Raw genomic sequence first — 15,974 nt, 5'->3', positions numbered from 1 at the left:
GAAAGGGGAAGAGGGAACAGAGAAGGAATGAAACCTTTATAAGCACCTACTATGTGCCAGGTACTCTGCTAAGTGCTTTACAAAGATTATCCTCATTATAAAATGTAGATGTTATTAGTTTTACCACTTTACAGTTGTGGAAACTGAGGAAGACAGAGAGTAAGTGCCCTTGCCCATACAGCTAATAAGCACCTGAGGTTAAATTTGAACTCTCTAGGCCCAGGGGTCTACCCACTGGGCCACCTAGCTGCACCAAGGAAATGTCTTCTGATCTAGCAACCCTTGGGGGCTTGACATCAATCCAACCACTGTACCCTTAGGACTTCTGGGCCCTTCCCCCTGTGCCTAAACATCAATCTGCCCTGTGGCTAAACTTTCTTTGAAGTGTTGCAGTCTCCTCCAACTGGATGAGTTTCTTGAGAGCTGGGACTGTCTAGCCTTTTCTATTTGTGCATCATAAGTCAATCCCTTTTCATCTATTTCTTCAGCCCCTACCCTGGGCAATCTCTACCTCTCAGAAGAGCCTAAAGCCAAGTCTGAATTTCAGAGAAACCAAAGCTGGGTGCGTGGCCCTCACCAAGTCTGTTGTAACAATTATGGCTGGCTTCTTGCCACACAGAAGAAGCTTAACCCGGTCTGAGCGGCTGCTGAAGAGGAGATGAATGTATCAGTTTGCTCTTTTATAGGACAGGCTTACTAACAAAGTAACATGATCTGAAAAACCTCAGACCACTAACACACTGCAGAATTATCTTGGTCTCTGGCTCTATTGCTGGGCCCTGGGATGGCAGAATGATGTTTCAGGACACGGATTCCCAACCTCTTTCAGTACCCCTTGGCTTTCAGGAAACCTTCCTGCATCCCCTATTCAATATGAAAGGAAATGTTTACTATACAATAGTAATTAAGAGTTTAAAGTACTAAGTTTTAAAGCTCTTTAATATTATTATGTGATTGGATCTTCGTGGCAAATCTGTAAGGTAGGCGCTGTTTATTGCCATTTCATGGATAGAGAAACTGAGGCTGAGAAAGTAAGTGACTTGTCCAGGGTCACACAGCTAGTAAGAGTTAGATGAGAAATAAGGTTCTATCCACTGTGCCAAATATAATTTGAAGAGAAAACTCAAAACTGAATGCCATGCAATTAATAAATGACCAAGCTTGGCCCAGAAGAAATAGAAATAGATTAAATTTGGCTGAACTGCCTCCCCCCACTTTAAATCAAAGGTAATGGCTCCAGGAGTTGGGGTTGTTGTTCAGTCATTTTGGGGGGTATTCTTGGGTTTTGGCAAAGATACTGGAGTGGTTTGCCCTTTCCTTCTCCAGATCATTTTACAGATGAGGAAACTGTGGCAGAGACTTGTTCAGAGTCAAAGCTATCTGAGGCCAGATTTGAAATGAGAATGATCGAAAACAAAAAATAAAATATTTTCAAAAATAAGTCTTCCCTTATGGGGCCCTTTAGTTCGACTGACTCAGCTCTCCAAGGCCTTTTCCAGCTCTGACCTTCTACCTGGGCCAAACTGTTTCCCTGACAAGGATGGTAGTTTCCCATTCATGGGATGGCTTATGTTTAACCCATCTGAATTTTAAGAGGTGGCAGCTAAGTAGAATACTTTGTATAAAGTCCTGACAACTTGAGTTCAAAACTCAGACCTTGTGTCATCTCTTACTCTGAGTTCCTTTTCAGAGCAATGAAAACCATCTACCGCACAGGGCTGTTGTGAGAATCAAATATGTAGACCCTAAAAACATTAACCCATGGATTCACTGGCCTCCAGAATTATTCCTGCAGTAGTGCAATTTCCTACCTTTAAATCCCAAGTCAAATGCTACCTTCTCTTAATCAATTGTTCAGTTGTGTCCAATTCTTTGCAACCTTGTGAACCATAGCACACCAATACTGTCCATGGAAGTTTCAGGGCAAGGACACTGGAGTGGTGAGGCAAACAGAGGTTAAGTGACTTGCCCACAGTCACACAGCTAGTAAGTATCTGAGGCCAAATTTGACTCCAGGCCCAGCTCTCTGTGCAGAGTCATCTAACTCCCTCTTCCTCTTCTCTAATCAATCAGTATTACTAATTATGCACTGACTATGTGCCAGGCAGACATAAAGAAACAAAGTCACTGCCCTCAAGGAGCTTACACTCACAGATGGGAGACAGGGCAGACCTTTTTATCTTGTACTTCACTCTCCTTCAGTCATCCCAACATACAGGCAGCCTGAAGCCGAAGATCGACTGGCCTTGCAAATAAGAAAAACTGGGTTCAATCTGGGCTGCTCCTGCTTGTTGATATAACACATCTTTTAAGAGTTCCCGACTACTGTCTAAGACAGTTACAAGGTAGCTGTCTTTTCATAATGTTGAATTCCTCATGCCTATCAAGTTAGAGGTGCAGGACCTCCTCTACCCAACCCTCATCTGATTCAGTGAGGTAAAGTGGAAAGAACAGTGAATTTACAGTCAGATGGCTTGGGTCAGTTCTGGGCACTACTCATTACTTATTAAAACTAAGAGCCAAATTCTCTGGCCTTCAATTTCCTTGTCCATAAAGAGGGGTCTGAATGGACTAGATTCCTTCTGAGGTCCTTTCCAGCTCTAAATCTAGTCATGTGTAGAATCCTACAGAGTAGGTAACTGAAGCCCGGTGATTTGCCCAAGATCACAGAGGTGAGATGTGAGAGTTGAACCTAGGACCTTTGACCTCATAGCCATTTCTTTTTTTCTATTTTATCACCTGTATTCCCCTACAAGACTGGGGCAAAACCTTATCTCAATTTTATCTCCTCCAAGGTCTAGCAAGGTTCTTAATTGCTAGGTCCTTAATAACTCAAATCAGTAAACAAACATTAAGTGCCAGGTGGGCATCTAGGTGGCTAGAGGGCTGGGCCTGAAGTAAGGATGACCTGAGTTTTTTTGACCCAAGTGAAGAAAATGGCAGACCACTCCAGGATCTTTGCCAAGAAAATCCCAAGTGGGGTCATAAAGAGTCAACACAACAACTGAAGAACATGTTCCAGGAACTAACCTAAGTGATGGGAATGCAAAATGAGGCGAAAAACAACCCCTGTCCTCAAAGAGCCTTACAATCTAAGGGTGGAGACACTATGCAAAGCAAATATATACTAAGTGAGCCATATGCAGGATACAAAGAAAATGATTAGTGAAGAAGGCAGCTAGGTGGTGAAATGGAGAGAGCTGGGCCTGGAGTCAGAAAGATGTGGGTTCAAATTTGACCTCAGACACTTACTAGCTTTGTGACACTAGGCAAGTCACTTAACCCCATTTGCCTCATTTTCTCCTGTGTAAATGAACTGGAGAAGGAAACAGTAAACCACTCCAGCATCTTTATGCCAAGAAAACTCCAAATGGAGTCCCAAAGAGTTGGACACAACTAAAATGACTGATTAGCAGAGAGAAGACACTGAAATTAAGAGGTGGATATAGAGTTGATATCATATTGCTTAGCTTTTCTATGGGGGTGGAAGCAGGAGGGAAGAAAAGAATTTGGAACTCAAATTCTTTTTTAAAAAACGAATGTTAAAAAATATTTTTTAAAAGGAGAGATCGGGCAAAGATTTTAGTTGGGTCTTAGAGGAAGCCAGGGAGGTCAGCAGTTGAGCTGAGAAGGAAGACTGTTCAGCCCAGTTGTTTTGCTCCTGGTATTATGGTAATTGTTTGTGGGGATTGGGTCCCAAGGCCTTTGCTGACTAAGCAGTGGCTGGAAGTCACGAGGTCTCTACTGCTGATTCACAATGTGACCTTATAGCAAGTCACTCAAGCCCTTTTGTATTTCAACACCTAATAGGTGGGAGGTTGGGGAAAAGACTAGGTACCTAAACCTGAATTAAGTTGTTTGGGTTCACCAGAGAAAAGAAGCTTAGCTTATAAGCCCTTTACCTAAGGCTTCTTGTTAAGACAGTTATGTGGATTGACTCTTTTTTCCCCTATAAGAAACTTCCCAGAACTGACACATAGCCACCACCCCACACCCCCCAGCCTGAGAAGGTAGTTTCATTTTCCTCGTGGTGTGCTAAGGCACTCATGTTCTCACAAAGGTTATATCCAAAGTTAGGTTTAGTATTTTATAGGACAGAATAGCAGCAATCATAGTAATCAATCCCCAACCTCTCAAAGTGCCTAGAGAAAATGCAAGCTCTCTGCCACCACCTTCCCAGACTTATTGCTGGACACAGGACTTCTACCTGCCAGAGCCTTGCACATGACCAGCAGGTCCTACCCTTGCCAAGCCATCTTGGGCCTAGGGCCTGATGAACTCCCCAGAACAGGTTTTCCCCAGCTCCTGAACCATCCCACAATGACTTGCCAATCCGGCCTCAGATACTTGCTAAATATTTGTTTGCCTCAGTTTCCTCATCTGTAAAATGAGCATAATAACAGCACCCACCTCCCAGGGTTGCTGTGAGCATCAAATGAGATACGTGCGTATGGCCTGTAGAATGTGCTATGTAAATATTAGCTATGAACTTAAATATCAACAAAACACAAACAGCTCAATTTACAAAAAACAAAAACATTCTAAAACTTATGCAGTTCATATATTTATGCAAACTGTCCTGTTTGTATCCCCTTGTGAACTTGTTTTCTTCTGTGGGTTAAAAAATGTTTGTTTTACTGATGTGCTTTACTGTATCCTCTCTGCTTTTCTCTGATTTGGGCAGACTTCTTACTCCTAAAGTCTTCTTAGCCTTTAGCAATGTCGTCCTTCAGGGATGCCCTTTCTAGCCACTGAAACCAGGTTTGTATGAATTCTTTGGGGAGCAAGGGGTAAATGATTTCCTTCCTTCCTAGGAAGGGCACTTATAGGCAACACCCCAGGGTGGGTACAGGCATATTTCTGATAACAAGTGTTGTTGTTTGGTCATTTTTCTGTCGTGTCCCACTCTCCATGACCCCATTCAGGGTTTTCTTGGCAAAGACACTGGAGTGGTTTGCCATTTCCTTCCCCAGCTCATTTTACAGATGAATCTCCCAAGCAATGCAGGGAGTTGGATTCCTTCTCCTGAAGAGGACAGGCAATTACTTCCCTATGCTCCATGAATCTAAGAGCCATAGACACAAAAACCACATTACTCAACTGAGGGAAAAAGGGTGAAGTGATTTGCAGGACTCACACTGCTAGGAAGTGACCGAGCCCAAATTAGAACTCAAGAAGATAGTCTTCTTGACTCCAGGCCTGGAGGTTGTATCCACTATGCCACCTAAAGGCTGCCTTCAATGACAATAGGGATATAGTAACGAGAGCTAGAAGGGACCTGAGATATCATCTCACCCAACCCCTTTTTTTCCCCCAAATAAGCAATGAAGCCCAAGGTAAGTAGCAGAGTCAGGATTTAAACCTAGATCTTCCTACTCCAAATCCAAATCATCATTTCCGTAAGGTTTGCGAGTCTTCCAAGTCAGCCTGGATGTTGGCCCTTTGTGAAACTCTGCTCCTCTTTAGGATTCTGATTTTTTTTTTGTAAGGTAAGGTTATCATACTAGAAAAATCTCCTAAGTCTCTATAATGTGCCAGCTGACATTCCTTTTCTTGGATCAGATTTGTGACTTTTTTATATAAGAAGCTCCAGGTGCGGCAACACCTTCTCCCAAGGTAGCACACTACTACATTAGCTCTGCCAGCCTACTACTATATTAGCTCTGACCAATTCTTAGCTGAGACACTAAGAAATTAAATGATTTCCCCAGAATCACACACCAGTTATTAGGGTCAGGTGAAACTTGGAACTCCCTTCATTATACTGACACCATGCTGGTTTTTTTTTTTCAGGTTAATCTAGGATTTAAAATTCAATGAATTGAGGGAAGCAAAAGACAAACAAGGGAGTTTAATGGCTACAAATTAGGTCTTGAGCTGACCTAACACCAACCACCTGCAAAGTCCAAAAGGAAGGACTTTGTGTTAAAAGTGTTATTTCTTCTCTATGCTCCAGTTTCATCGATGTCAAGAAAGTCAACTTCAGTGGATGGGTTTTACAATAACAAAGACGAGCCCAATAAGTGAGTGATCTGGAAAAATTAGAACCAGATAATGTCAGGGCTCTGTAGTAATAAATTCACTCCTCACCTCCTTCCCTTCTCTCCCTCTCTTTGCACACTGCCTACCACATAGTAATTCCTTAAGAAGTGCTTTAAAAAAAAAAAACCAACAAAAAACCTAATAATGCAAGTCTGCCTTGTCACCCTGCTATTTAAACTCCAGTGGCTCCTCTTCAACTCCAGGATTAAAATATGAATGTTCTTGTTGACATTCAAAACCCTTTATGTTCCTCTTACCACCACCTTTCCAATCTTCTACTGACCAGCTCTGCAGGGCATGCCAGGGGCTTAGTAACTTCAAGGGGTTCCTCTGTATAAGTGTCTGAGACTAAAGATTTTCTAAGATATCAAAGATACCCCTGAACTTTAGAGGGAGCAAGGTGGCACACTTTGGAAAGTCTCACTGGGGCTAGGATGGGAGCTAGCCCAGACTATTCGATGCTATAAAGGAGAGGACATTTTTAGGCTTCCTTATACCACCTGACCCCTTTGTCTTTAATGCAGACATTAGCTTCTTTGTTGTTCAGTTGTTTCAGTTAGGTCTGACTCTGCCAAGAAAACCCTAAAAGCGGGGACACAAAGATACTGGAGTGGTTTTCTTTCTCTAGCTCATTTTACAGATAAGGAACTGAGGCAAACAGGGTTAGATGCCAGGGTGGTCACACAGTAAGTGTCTGAGGTCAGATTTGAACTCATAAAGAGGAGACTTCTTGATTCCAAGCAAAATGCTCTATCCACTGTGCCACCTAGCTGTCTCCTTACTGTTCTTCAAACAAGCCACTCCCATCTCCTGATGCTGGACACATTTTTGTTGTCTATCCCTCTCCCTTCTCATTTCTACCTCTTGGCTTTCTTCAAGTCCTGGCTAAATCCCCACCCTCTAGGAAGCCATTCCTGATCCCTCTCAATTCTATTGCCTTCTCTCTTTTGATTATTTCCAATTTATCCCATATATAGCTTGTTTGTATATAGTTATTTGCGTGTTGTCTCCCTCATCAGACTGTGAATTCCCCAAGAGCAGGGCCTGTCATTTTCCACCCTCAAGTGGTTAGCACAGTGACTGGCAATGATGCTTAGTAAAAATAATAAACAAAGTTTGATCAAGTTATCTTTCACAAAAAGCCAAAAACCCTTCCTAAAGTACAAGTCTGAACTATATCAGCAACCATCTCAGTCTTTTGGCAGTCATGGATGCCTCTGGGTTAACACACAAAACTTCCGCATCTGGTATTTATGTCCTTTCACAACCTGGATTCCCTCATCTTTCCAATCATACTTGATATACCATGCACACTAGCCAAAATGAATTACAAGAATTTCCAACCTGATTGGGTACAAGTTTCTAATTCCTACTTTGTTGAATCTTGTCTTCATTTAGGGCTCAGTTCAGCTGCCACCTCTCAATTATAAAAGTCCTCCTAGATTCCCTTGGGTGAGGTGAAGTCTCCTTCCTTAAACATTCCTAGAATACTTCGATTTATTCTTTGGCCCTTTCACTTCTACCTTGTATCTGTGTTTGTTATCTGCAGAAGTACAGATTTAGCTACTTGAAGGTAGGGATGAGTTTTAAGTTCAGCTTAAAGTTTAAGTTAATTTAAGCTCAGGGCTGAGCAGTGTGTCTTAAGCTTAGGATATTTATTGTATTGAAAAGTAGTGTTCTGTTTGCCTATGCTTCTAAGAGAGAAGGCAAATTAATTGGAAGTGATACATGCAAAAGAAAAAAAAATCATCATGAATAAAATATTTAAAAGATACAAAGAAAAAAATTTCAGGACACAAACAGGGCAATTGTTATCACCTTATTAAATTTAATAACATTTTATAACAAAATGACAGAAGCTTGTGGTTTTGTATACAATCGTTTTGAAATTATTTTTGTATATAGGAATATTTGCTGATTGCTGTAAAGTTCGTAAGAAAAAAAGTCCCCCTCTCCCCCAAAGTCATGGCACTTACTAGTTGGAGGCCAGATAAACACATGGGTTCGGCATGTTATAAAGCAAGGTCAAACAGCTCAAAACAATCATGGAAACCATCCAGGAGGCAGACAATGATGTCATACATATGCCTGATTATAGCTTTATATTATTGTAGCCTAAAAGGGTCCCCCCCCACCCGCTTTTGCTTTAATTAGCTATTTAAACAAGGTACAGTAAAAACACCCAACCAGGAGGCCAAAACAAAGTTTCTAGTCCAGTCTCTGCTACTTACTAACTCTGCAAGGCATGCCTGGGGCTTAGTAACTTCAAGGTTACTTTAAGGTTCAAGGGTCATTTGTATAAGTGTCAGAGACTAAAGATTTTCTAAGATATCCAAGATACCTCTGAGCTTCAAAGAGGGCAAGGTGACTCAGTTTGGAAGGTCTAACTGGGGCTAGGATGGGAGCTAGCCCAGACCAGTCAATGCTATAAAGGAGTCCATTTTTAGTCTTCCTTTAACATATTTGGTTCATCCTCCATGCAAAGGAAAAGATTAAAGCCTTAGAAACTGCTTTCACAGCATTAATTAGAGAAAACTTAAGCCACCCAACTCAGAGCCATTCTTAATTAGCACCTAACTAGGTTCCCAAGCCTTTTATTTGCTGGGACCCAGCCACTTCAGAGTTCCCATTATTCTGAAATGATCAGACAGGCTTAGCCAGCTTTCCTATAACCTCACCCCCAACTCAGGACAGAAAGGGGCCTTAGTGGCCAGAGTCTATAATTTGGCCCCACCAGTTTGTTCCTTACAACTTTAATACCACCCCCAATGAATTACACTTGCCACACAGACCTCATTTAAATCATGGTTGTGGAACTCATTTTTCTTTTAAAATTCCAAACTTCAAAATAAAACACTTCAATATTAAAAGAACAACAGAAGGAAGATTGCACAAAAGACCTGATTCTCTGGCATACAGCCTGCCTTTTCCTTATAATTGAAGGAACAACTTTCAAAGTTCTTCTGCTTGTCTGTTTCCTTCTACTCTTAAGTACATCAAAAAAACATCATTTATCTCTCTCAACTCTAACACCAGCCTTTCTCCTTCCTACTTCTCCATGGGGGAGGGGGGAAACCTTGTAACATATACATGTGGAGATACAGTCAAGCAAAACCAATTCCCACATGGGCCTGTCTGAAAACATAGGTCTTACTCTGCATCTTGAGTCTCTAACCCATTTTTGCAGCAGGGGTTGCTGGGAAGTGTAGTTTTCCCTCCTGCTGAAGGAAGGATAAACTGAAGGGCAGACAGAACTCAAGCCAGTAGTGGGAGGCAATTGTAAGTGAAGAATGCTACTGCCCTGAATTGAGCAGCTGAAGCCTCAACTGCCTTGCTGATCTGCCTGGACATAACTTTTCGTATGCCTGGCTTGCTATACTGTAGGACCTGGTGAATTTACCATCCTTCTACTACTTCCCCTTCCCCGCTTCATGCTGCCCATACACAATTTGGAAACCCCTGCTCTTCATACAAACTTTGTTTATTTGCAGACTGCTGTTTTTGTAAGAAGTTGACTCTGATAAAGATAAGCCAACGTGACTAAACTCAAGAGTTGCCTGCTTGCTTTGGAGGAACGAGTAAGAAGGGGAAGAGTGAGGAAAAAGGAACCTGTGAGGGCCAAACAAAGTGAGCTCACCTACTAACAAAAAGAAGGCTTTAGGCCCATTCCTTCTGTAAGAAGGTGACTAGCATGCACTCATTAGGCCTTTGGAATCCTGGTTCATCATTTCATTGGCCAGAATTCTTTCAAGTCTTTCAAGGTTGTTTTTCCTCAAAATGTCATTGTTATTATAAAAATTATTCTTTGGATTCTTTTAATTTCACTTTGCATCAGTTCATACAAATTTCCCCAGGTTTCTCTGCATCTGTCCTTTATGTCACTTATGGCACAACAGTGCTCTGGATATTCCCTATATGTATCATAATTTGGTTGGTTACCCCAAATGTCAACTTTTGTCCAAGAAGGTGACTTCATTGGTTTAGGTAACTCCCCAGGTGGTATAAGTCTTTTTAGAACTGCCTGGAGCACAGAAAGGTTAGATGAATTGCCTGAGGTCACAAAGTCAGTTTGTGTCAACAGCAGGACTTCAATCTAGGTCTTCTAGTCTCTGAAGCCAGATCTTTTTCCACTATACCTAAATGCTTTGGAATCTCAGATTGTTTCTGAAAATAAATAGAATGGGAGCTATGGAAGTCTCTGGCTGCTAAAGAATCTGTCAAATAAATTAGGAACTAACAATCAATTTATAGCTGTGTGACCCTGAACAAGTCTTTCTGAGCCTCGATTTCTTTGTAAGATATGAATAATGAGATACCTATAAAAATCTACCCACGTCATGGCATTACTGAAAGGATAAAATGAGAACTTATGAAATGCTTTGCAGTCCTTAAAGCACCAAATAAAAATTGGCTACTACTATTATAGCAAAGTGTTTCACATCTATTATTTCATTTGATCTTCAAAACCCTGTGAGGTTAAGGGTAGGTTTTATTAGTCCCACTTTACAGAAAAAATCTTTTGGAAGAGGAATCTTGAAATAGACTAAAAGAAAAGGCCAGGGGCAGGATTCAAGCCCACAACTTCTAGTGCTAAATCTGGTGCACTTTCTGCCATACCAAGACAAAAGCTTCCATCTTGAATGCTGAAGGAAGAAAAAGTCTCAGTAGACCCCATCCCTTTACTACCTATGCCTCTGATGATCTGCCTTGGTTTCCCTGCCCATTCTGATCCCATTCTGGCTCTAGACTACATTCCCATACATTTATGAATCTGGAAAACATGGAAAGGAGAGACAAAAGACTTCAGAGTCAGAGGATGGGCATTCAAATCCTGCCTCTGACAGTTGCTAGCTGTGTAACCTGAGCACATCTAATATCAAGTTACAGAGCAGGTTCTGAGCCATTTTAGTAGAAGTTCTTACTCGGGCAAATTCTAATTCCAATGAAATTGCAGATCCAGGAAAAGGCCAGTGTGCCATGAGCTATGCTGGAAATAAGATGCCAGTCATTAGGACCTACCACACCACACTAGATTCAGGTGGTGCAAGTATTATCACTTTTTCCAGTTGAGGAGAATGAGAGAAATGACTTGCAGAAGGTCACTGAGTTAGAAAGAAACAGAGTTGAACTTGAACTCAGGTCTTTTGGCTCTACTTCTATCACTTTCCCCACTATACTCCATTAATTAGCAAGCATTTAAGAGCTTAATATCTCCCAATGACTGTGCTAAAGTGCTATGAATACAGAGAGAAAAGGCCCTGTCCTCAGGGATCTTACATTCTAATTGAAGAGAGACAACCTATACACAAATAGCCTGGTGTGTGTGTATTTCTCCTATTTCTAGAGGTCCTCTGCATAGCATCTGAGCCCAGGGTCTACAGGGTCCCCATTTAAATCTTCTCTCAGGCTGCCCTACAGATGGTAGAAATCTTTTCCTAATCACTATTGAGGACAAGTTTTTCATCAGAGACGTCAGAGGCACTACAAGGCCTATAAAAAGAAAGACCAACTTCTACCACCAAGCAGAATGTGACAGGAAAACCACCAACTCCTTCACCTGCCCTCAGACTGAACCCCAAACCTCCACACAGGGCCATGCATCTGCCCAAACACAACAGCTACTGTCCACTGGCACCATGGATCCCAACTTCTGAACACCACCCCCTGAAAGCTGCAGCGACCTACATCCAGTGCAAAGGTCTCCTTTCCCTAATCAGTTAGGACAATGACCTTGCAGATCTTGCTTCCTGGCTTCCTCACCCCCCACCCCCCACTCTGATCCAGTCCAAGGAGGTATCTATCTAGTCACATAGGAAGCCTATGTAAGTAAGGAGACTGAATAAAAACACAGGTTTCTCAACCTCCTGTTTAGAAGGCCCATGCTACTTCTCATTAGAAACATTACTGTTCGGAGCTGGAGAAGAGTGGGTACTTAAGATTTCAAGGAGCCATCATTTCACTGGTGTAGGTACTTCTCCTAAGGACACAGACAGCTGAAGTTACATGAATTGCTGCAACTCTTCCAAATTCATACCTGCTAACAATCCTCTCCAGGCTTGGCTGGATTGACCCTCAGACACCAGGTACACAGTCTACTCCTGGGCTTTCCTAGCTTGGCACAACCTGCCAAGACAGCACATTCTAGTGGAACTGACCTGGAGAACCAGGGTTCCCTTCATAACACATCAGGAATTTAGTGGAAGAATATATATAACCCAGAAAATTATAAGCTATTCCTCACTTTCCAAACATTCTGGTAGGAGAAGCTTTCCCTGATTACCATTAGGACTTTCTTCCTCCTCCAAATGATATTGCATTCACTTGTAGGAATAAAATGCTTTAAAAGCCTGAGCATTTGTAGAAGACTCTTCTCACTGATGGAGAGAATTACTCCTCACCTGGTGCCTATGTGAAGGACACAACAGTAAACTGTAATTTCTGGAAGCAGAGATTTCATTTTGTGGTTGCCTCCCTAAGAGGTAGTATGTAATAAGTGCTTAGAAATGCTTGTTGAATTGTTATATTGATTAATATTAATTGTTATATTGAACTGGGAATTGACAAATTGCAAAGAGACAAAATTTAAGCTTGATATGAAGGAGAATTTCCTAAATCAAGTGGGCTAACTTGAGTAGTGGGTTCTTCCTCTCACTAGATTTTTAGAAATTAAATATTAAATTTATTAAACTTTTTAATTATGCACTATGTGCCAGGTGTGCGACAAAGACAAAAGAAAAGCACCAGCCTCAAGTACATTCTACTAGTCATGCACATGAATAAGCAAAAATGAAGTATATACAAAATAATTGCCAGGGGATGAGGGGAGGGGGGAATCCTGGAAGAAAAGAAATAAAGGCCTAGTGTAAGAGTTGATCCTTGAAAAAAGGTAGGAGTTCCAAAAAGGGATGACAATGAGAGAAGGAAAACCCATTCCCTATAGCTATGAAAGAAAACTTGGAACCTCTCCTTTCACACTCAAACTCAAGTAAAAGCAATGATCAAACAAATTAACTGAGGACAACTCACTTCTGCCCAGAAGTAAACTAGTCACAAGTTCCAACTCTGTGCAAAAAGGGCAACTGGTACCCTCTCATAACTCTCATTTTCTCTTGCCTGGGTAAACACTTCCTTCTTTTTAGTTTCTTACTCTTGCTTGTGTTTCCCAAGACCACCTGCTAAAGCAGAGGCTAGGATCAGGTGAGGAGCTTCGTTTCCAGAGAAGGAAGTTCCCTTTGACGATAAAGAAGTTAGCTGCACAACCCACTCAGACTCTCCTTCCCCCACCAGTGGCTTTTTAAGCCATAGTTTGTGATTAGTGCACCCGTCGTGCCAACTTTAAATGGGATGAGCTAGGTTCAGCAGCATCTGTGAGATCCCTATACCTGGTCTAGTTCCTTTAGCTACTTCCTATAAGGGGCAAATACACATGTTCTAGAACACCAGCTTTGATTAGGAAAATGTGTTGTACACCCAGGCATATCAACACCTCTGCTGGAGGAAGGGGAGTGCAAGAAAACTGCAATGAGCATTGTCTAGGCCCTGGAAATACAAATAGATAGAGGAAGGAGGCTTTTACACAAATACCAAGCACTTCCTCTACTCTTCTTGTCCACTGACCGTCTCGCCATCCTCCTAGTCACCTAGTTCAAAACCTCTCCTTCCCATTTCTGAGGATTCGACCACATCTCTTATATGCCTTTCCAAGAGCAGCTATCTTTAAAAATGCATTTGTTGACTGACAAACCACATACTAGTTCAGCCCTTCATTTCATGCCTAGGGTTGAGAAGAAGATTCTCTATAGTATTTTAAGCACAGGACTGCCATTCTAGTATAATTCTAAACATTTCTGCTTCAAGGTCAAAAGAGGGGCAGTAACCTCATTCCTCTGAAGACCGCCCCTCCCATTTTGGGGTAACAAATTTAGTATTCTTAAGCAACAAAGTCTCGAAGTCAACACTGAGCAAGAGTTCAGAGAATAGTTTACTTCACCAAAAATAGTCACTAAACTCTGGATAAATCTCACTGAATCATCTTTTCCTAATCCATTCAATCCCAATTCAACCACTTTTTCCAAGGCTTTCCAAACTGAAATCAATAGATACCTCATTAATTTAAGAAATCAAAATCTTTTTAGTCAAGGCTTGGCAGGGGAGGTGGAAGGGTTTGAAGGGAAATCCATCAAGATTCTTAATTAAGATAATTACTCCCAAAACTTTTTACCCAGTTTCTTCAAAGAAATTTGTTATGCCTCTGGGTAGGGGGAGGGGAGGAAGGAAATTAGCACAGCACCTACTCTCAGCTGGAAAGAAGGATTTAATTCATGGCATAGTTTCTGAAATGATAAAGAAAAGTGGATAAGACTTTAGACTAGGATGTGAAGAAAAATGTGTGAGTATACGCCCTCCCTCAAAAAAAAAAAAAAGTGGGGGAGGAACATCTTAGTGTGGTTCCACACTCGAAAACAGCCTTTTTGCTTTTAGTTTTCTTCCCTTTACTAATCACACAGTTACCAACAATCTCCTTATATAGCAGAGGCTTGGTCAGGTCTAGAAGCAACACTAAATCTCAAGTGATGTCAGAGGTTCAAAACACCATTCTGCTGGTCACTTCTCTCTGGGTTTCCTTTTCCTCTTGGTATAGAGAACGAAATTTGTGATTTTTGGCTGAAAATCCTTCAGTGTCTCCACACTACCTCTAAGATAAAATAGAAACTCCTTATAGTCTGGCTTAATTGAGGGCTCTGTATATAATTCGGCTTCAGTCTAAGACCTCAGGCTTCCACAACCTAGCACCAGCACCACCTTAGGGTACTTTCCACAGAAACTAGAATACCATCTATCCCCAAACCCAGTCTTCTTCCTGTATCTATTTGTACAAGCTGTCCTCTATGACTAGAGCATGGCTCCCTACCGCCAGTACCTCTTACGGTCTTTTGCTTTGATATCTCCTTCCCCCCATCACTCCTTAGCTAATACTGGTACTCACACTATACTTGCAGAATGTAATGTCGAATTTCCAGGGCATCATCTGGCACATGGTAGAGCACTTAAAATCAATCGGGTCTGGTATTGCGTTGCCCCTTTTGGCCAATGATTAACCATGAACCAAAGATGTCCAAGAAATCTAGGAACCATCTCAGTTCCTAGAGACTCAAGGGTAGAGACCAGAAAGCAGTATGTTACTTGATGTGATCTACACATGTATCACATCTTTCTATTCCAAAGGAAATGCAAATTTTCATTTGTCCTAGGTTAATGTCCTGGACCAGGAGGTTCCTGATCAAAAACACATTCTGCTCCACGTGTGTGACACCAAGGAGGTTTCACCCCTGCGGTAGCTTTCCTTCCTAGGAGAGTAAGACCCGCATCTCACTAAATGTAGTCCTGTATTCAGCAAAAGGGCTTTTTACAAATATTTGCCTTATCATGGATTAATCCCTTCCACTTTTCTCTTATACCCTCTTTCTGAATACACTACCAGAAATGTCATTTCAACTACTTAGTCAGAAAGCACTTTAACCCATGTTTACTATGAGCCAGGCATTCTATTAAGCAATCGGGAGCCAATAAGAGAGCATTACAGGACACCAGGGACAGTCTGTGCAACAGCAAAGTGAGAGTTGTGTGTGTGAAGAATTCAAGCAGTTTAACTGTATTAGACAAAGTGTGGAGTGTATGAAGAGGAAAAAAGGTAGTATATGGCTAGGGTATGAAGAGCTCAAAACGCCAGAGAGCTTTATGTTTGATCCTGAATGATCCTCATTATAAGAGACAGCCCCTAGAGTTTACTGAGTAGGAAGAGGATGGTGTGGTCTGACCTATGTTTTAGGAAAAGGTACTTTTGGCAGCTGTGTGGAAGATGGGTTGGAATGGGGAAAGTTGGCGGGTGGGGGGAAATTAGGCTATCTTATAACCCCAACTTCCCATTTGCA

General features: G+C 41.7%; 1 protein-coding gene across 1 annotated transcript in view; it reads right to left on the bottom strand.

Annotated features, from left to right (window-relative positions):
• CTSB (cathepsin B) overlaps positions 1–15,974 on the bottom strand; it is a 29,761-nt gene that overhangs the window by 8,513 nt on the left and 5,274 nt on the right. The window lies entirely within an intron of this gene.

This window comes from Trichosurus vulpecula, chromosome 3 (genome assembly GCF_011100635.1).
Source record: "Trichosurus vulpecula isolate mTriVul1 chromosome 3, mTriVul1.pri, whole genome shotgun sequence".
Classification (NCBI taxonomy): Eukaryota; Metazoa; Chordata; class Mammalia; order Diprotodontia; family Phalangeridae; genus Trichosurus; species Trichosurus vulpecula.
Note: the sequence above shows the minus strand (reverse complement) of the source record. Positions and strands in the feature narration are given on the sequence as shown.